Raw genomic sequence first — 6,169 nt, 5'->3', positions numbered from 1 at the left:
AGGAAAAAAAAGAACTGTGCAGCACATCCTGAGTAGGAAATGGCCCTGGTGTCCCACAGGGAATTGGCCATGGCTTTGGGGAGAGTGGTGGAGATGCAGCCCAGGTCAAGAAGAGCGAGGTTGAGGAGGAAGAAGTACATGGGGGTATGGAGGCAGTGGTCGCAGGCTACAGCGGTGAGGATGAGGCCGTTGCCCAGGAGGGCAGCCAGGTAGATGCCCAGGAAGAGCCCAAAGTGCAGGAGCTGCAACTCCCGTGTGTCTGCGAATGCCAGTAGGAGGAACTCTGTGATGGAGCTGCTGTTGGACATCTGCTGCCTGTGTGTATGGAGATCTGCAGAGACAGGAAAAGACCCTCTCCCTGCTGTACTCCCAAAATTTTCATTCAGTTCATGAACTATCAAGTGTACAGTTCAGGAGTCTGAGAGATGTGCTCAAACTTGACAGATCCTTTTCTATTTCTTGCTCCATCCCTTCCCCCTCCTCCCCCCTCAGACGTGGAAACTGAAAACAGCTCAGGAAATCTCTGCCTCGTGAAAAACTTCCCCTGCCGCTGCCCTGGTTAAGATGTGGGGCCGTGAGCAGCCCTGCCGCATGCTGCACCTTCCTGACAGCAGAAGGACTTGGCTCTGCCAGAGGTGGCTCCTTCCACCTGCAGCTTTTCCCCTGCTTTGGTTTAACCCAACAGGCAGCCAAGCACCGTACTGCCTTCACACACTCCCCTCAACCCCCACACTGGCATGGGGGAGAGAATCGAAAGAAGGGTAAAAATCTCGTGAGTGGAGAGAAAGATTTTAATAGGACAGAAAATGAAGTGATAATAACAACAATAATACGCATGGAAAATTACAGTTATGCAATTGCTCACCACCTGCTGTTCGATGTACAGTCGGACCCTGAGCAGCAGCAGCACCCCTCCCAAAACTCCAGACAACTTCCACAGTTTCACAGTTCAGCATGACGCCATGTGAATATCCCTTTGGCCAGTTAGAGTCAATGGTCCTGGAGCTGTCCCCTCCCAGCTTCTTGTGCACCCCCTGCCTCCTTCCTGCCAGGGTGGTATGAGAAGCTCAAAGTTCATTGGTTTGGCGTAGCAACTGGTCTGCAACAACTAAAATATCAATGTGTTATCAGCATTGTTCTCATCCTAAACCCACAAAACATCAGCCCCAAGCCAGATACTAGGAAGAAAACTATGCGAGCAGAAACGAGTACATTCCCCACAGTGCCCTGGGCAGCTCCCCGGGCAGGCTGAGTTCTGAGACTGGCAGGCAGCAGAGGCAGCAGAGGCCCTGCCCCAGCACACAGCCCCTGGGACACAGCAGGGACCCTGCTCTGCACCACAGCCCTGGGCACCCCTGCCTGTACCCCCAGCTTCTCCTTCCTCCAGGAACTGTGGCTGCATTGCCCTCCAGCCAGAGACTTACCGGGTTCAGGGCTGGGAAGTGTTCTCCCCCAGTGAGCGCTGTGCATCCTGCCACTTCTGCCTGCCTTTAAGCACTGTGTCTCTGCAGGCAGTGCCCCCAGCCCTGCTGCGCTATGCAGAAGAGCTGCTCCTGGGCAGAGCTGTCTCCCTGCAGCTCTGCCCACTTGCCAGGAGCTCCCCTTGGGTCCAGGAGCCCAGCCCAGCTCATCAGCAGAGGCCCAGCCCAAGGCCTCCCTTGCTCTGTCCCCCACCAGGCTCCCTCTACATGGCCGTAGGGGAACCTGCTGGGAAACAGCCTGAAGGAATCCCTGAGGTTCCTTCCGTCCTCTGGGCACACAGTACTGAACAGAGTACTCGAGGTGCAGCCTCACAAGAGCCAAGTACAGGGGGACAATCACCTCCCTAGCCCTGCTGGTCACACTGTTCCTGATACAAGCCAGGATGCTGTTGGCCTTCTTGGCCACCTGAGCACACTGCTGGCTCATATTCAGCCGACTATCCACCAATACTCCCAGGTCCTTCTCTGCCTGGCAGCTCTCCAACCACTCATCTCCCAGCCTGTAGCTCTGCTTGGGGTTATTGCACCCCAGGTGCAGGACCCGGCATTTGGCCTTGTTAAACTTCATGCAGTTGACCTCAGCCCATCGGTGCAGCCTATCCAGATCCCCCTGCAGAGCCTTCCTACCCTCGAGCAGATCAACATACACACTTAGCTTGGAGTCATCTGCAAACTTACTGAGGGTGCACTCAATGCCCTCGTCCAGATCATCGATGAAGATATTAAAGAGGACCAGCCCCAGCACCAAGCCCTGGGGAACGCCACTAGTGACTGGCCTCCAACTGGACTTGGCTCCATTTACCACGACTCTTTGACTCTTTTGGGCCCGGCTATCCAGCCAGTTTCTAACCCAACGAAGCGTGCTCCAGTCCAAGCCAAGAGCAGCCAGTTTCTTGAGGAGAATGCTGTGGGAAACGGTGTCAAAAGCCTTGCTGAAGTCAAGGTAGACCACATCCACAGCCTTTCCCTCATCCACCCAGCGCATCACTTTGTCATAGAAGGAGATCAGGTTCGTCAAGCAGGACCTGCCTTTCATAAACCCATGCTGCCTGGGCCTGATTGCCTGCTTGCCCTGCAAGTTCTGCATGATGACTCTCAAGATAATCTGCTCCATGAGCTTCTCTGGCACTGAGGTCAAACTGACAGGCCTGTAGTTTCCCGGGTCAGTCCTCCGGCCCTTCTTGTAGATGGGCGTCACGTTTGCTAGCTGCCAGTCAACTGGGGCCTCCCCCGATAGCCAGGACTGTTGACAAATGATGGAAAGTGGCTTTGCCAGCTCCTCCACCAGTTCTCTCAGTACCCTTGGGTGGATCCCATCCGGCCCCATCGACTTGTGCACATCCAAGTGCCGTACCAGGTCACCAACCATTTCTTCGTGGATAGTGAGGGCCACATCCTGCTCCCCATCCCCTTCCATCAGCTCAGGGTACTGGGTATCCAGAGAACAACCGGTATTGCCGCTAAAGACTGAGGCAAAGAAGGCATTAAGCACCTCCACCTTTTCCTCATTTCTTGTAACTAAGTTTCCCCCCGCATCCAGTAAAGGATGGAGATTCTCCTTAGTCCTCCTTTTTGTGTTGATGTATTTATAAAAACATTTTTTGTTATCTTTAACGGCAGTAGCCAGATTGAGCTCCAGATGAGCTTTGGCCTTTCTAATTTTGTCCCTGCACAGCCTTGCAACATCCTTATAGTCCTCCCTAGTGGCCTGCCCACTTTTCCAAAGATTATAAACCCTCTTTTTTCTCCTAAGCTCAAGCCACAATCCTCTGTTCAGCCAGGCCGGTCTTCTTCCCCGCCAGCTCGTCTTTGGGCACGTGGGGACAGACCGTTCCTGCGCCATTAAGATTTCCCTCTTGAAGAGCGCCCAGCCTTCCTGGACTCCTCTGCCCTTCAGAACCGCCTCCCAAGGGACTCTACCAACCAGTGTCCTGAGCAGCTCAAAGTCAGCCCTCCAGAAGTCCAATACAGCGGTTTTACTGATTCAGCAGAGTCAGTCAAGGCATCTCATGCTGGGTTTTAGTCCAGGGGCTAGAAGGGGACTCAGCTCCCTCCCATGTCTGCCCCAGACTCACAGCAGCTGGGATTCCTCTGGCCTCAATTCATGTATCCACCACATGGGTACCTGCATGTGAGGTACCTCACTAATGCTAATTAGTGAGCTACTAATGCTCCTTAGTGGAGACAGAGGATAGGCAGGAGCTGTTCAGATGCAAACATCTGGTGAAATTTGTGGTGGCTTGACTGTAATTGCTGCTGTGTCATGGACATTCCCACATGGCCGCAGCTCTCAACAGCAAGGTGTTCCTGCACCTTGTGCCTTAAGGCAGGACTCTGCAGGGGTACAACAGGTGGTGGTGGGGATGAAGTCAGCTCACATTTCTGGTTCATGTTGAGATTTTTCTCCAGCAATACCTCCAAATCCTTCTCTGCAGGGCAGCTCCCAATCCACTCATTGACCAGATCAAATTAATGTTTGGGATTGCCCTGACCCAGCTGTAGGACCATGCACTTGGCCTTTGCTGTGGTTTAGCCACAACATTGCTCAACATCATCTGCTTTTTTCCATCAGCAGACAGCTGTTCAGCCACATTCAGGAAAGTGGGACTCATCACACATAATGGTGTCTTGAGAAGACAAATGCCATCATTCCAAACATCCGCCCTCCCTCCTTCTTGATCTCAGCCTTTCGTGTCTTTGCTGTCATTTAATGATCAGAGCTCTGAGACAGCACTGCCCTGAGATCCAAGTTGTATCTCATATCCCTCTTTCCTGTCTGTGTGCTTATGTGTGTTTGAGAGTTCTACATTTTAGGTTTTTTTTAAACCCAGAAATGCCAAAAGAGACATGCCAGACTGGTTAAATCACACAAAGCAGGCCAAGTTTGTCTGTGATGTGCACTAACACAATACCTTTATCTACAGTTTCAATTTCTGAGGTCCTAACCTTGCTGTAGAGAGCTTGGAAGCTCTCAGCAACCTCCATCTGCACTGTCTTGTGGCATGGAAAATGAAATTACCCCAATCAGAGGCTTGGTTTTGATTCTCTTTACAGCCTAAAGCACCCCATGGGTCAGGAGATGGGCCAGGTCATCTCAAGAGGCAGCCCCTTGCTGAGGCAATCGGCTCCCAGGCAGACGAGTTCTGTAGCGTAGCAGGGGATCGGACAGGCAGGGCTATTTTCTCCGGCATCAAGCCCACATGAGGGAACCGCCAGGACCCGGCAGCCCTCACAAGGGAGGCTGACGAGGCATAGGCAGAGTTAGCAGTGCCCCCTCCCCAGCCGTTCAAAAGCTGCCCCTAGGGAGTGCGAGTGACCAGGAGCGCGGCAACCAGGATGGGCAAACAGGGCATGGTGCATCAGTAGGGAGTGGCGCAGCAGTTCGCGCAGGCAGGGCAAGCAGGCAGGGCAGAGCGTTTCCCCCCTGTCCATACAAGCAACTCCTCTAACAGCACTCTACCACTAGCTCAGCTGCAATGGTCTCCACCAGGCACAGTGCCCTCTCTAGGAAGTCTGTACATACCCAGACTGACTACCTGCTCAAAACTGCGGCAGTTCAGGTCTCCGGATGCAGGGAGTGCCTGAGCCTGTTGCTACCACCTGCGGGGGGCAGAGAGACTGTGTGCGTGAGGTGCGAGCAGGTGGATGACCTGGTCAGCCTGGTGGCAGAGCTCAAGGAGGAGGTGGAGAGGTTGAGGGATATCAGGGAGTGTGAGCAGGAGATAAACTTGTGGAGCAACTCCTTGCAGGGCCTGAAGGACAGGTACTGGGGTGAGACACCACAAATGGGAGTGAAGCCCTTGCTCTGTTGCTGTCAGGCAGAGGGAGGGGACCTAGGAGTTGAGGAGGAATGGAAACAGGTCCCTGCTCGACAACGCAGGTGATGCCCCCCCCCCACCGGCCCCACCTTCCCAGGTACCCTTACAGAACAGACTTGAGGCCCTGGAGCTTGAGAGAGCTGTAGGTGAGGAAAAGGTAGAAAGGCCCACAAAGGCCCGCCATTCGCTCTGTGTGACGCAGGGCAGTGCTAGGCACAGCTTTATTCCTCCTTTTTGGGGGGCGGCACATACAGAGCCTCCCCCAGAAGTGGGGTACTGTGGGGGAGGGGGACTTCACTGGGGGCATTCGCGTGCACCCCCATGCCCCACGGCACAGGGGTGAGTAGCTTCCATGGGGGCGGTCCAGTGCTATGCAGGGGGAGCTGCGACCTGGAAAAAGCAGAGGGGTGTTACCTGGGTGGCTGGCACTGCAGGATGGGGTGGCTGGGCTGGGGAAATGACCTGGTGCCTTGGCTCCCAGCCTGGCCCCTGCAGGTAAACTATAGGGCAGGGGGGCATTTATTGTGCCCCAAGCACTGTGCTCTGTCCCACAGCCCACCCACGCTTTGCCCTAGAGCCCCACACTCCACTCCGTAATTCTCCCCTCCATCCCCTTTTCCGCCTAACCCCGCTCCACACTCACTCTACTCCACCTCCCCATGCGCTGCTGTACCCACTATGGGGCTTGGGCTTCCATGTGCCCCACAGCAGGGTCCGGTCACTTTACCTGGGGCTTCTCACAGTGGGGGGGATCTCAGGTAGCTCAGCTCCAGCCGTGGAGTGATGTGGGGCAGGAGGCAGAGCAGTGCCAGCAGCAGCACCAGTAGCAGGTGTGGGAGGAGCCTGCAGGGGCACTCAGTGGTCTGGGGG

Source organism: Netta rufina (assembly GCF_964035555.1).
Source record: "Netta rufina genome assembly, chromosome: 30".
NCBI lineage: Eukaryota > Metazoa > Chordata > Aves > Anseriformes > Anatidae > Netta > Netta rufina.
The sequence above is the reverse complement of the archived record's forward strand: the minus strand, read 5'-3'. Positions refer to the sequence as shown.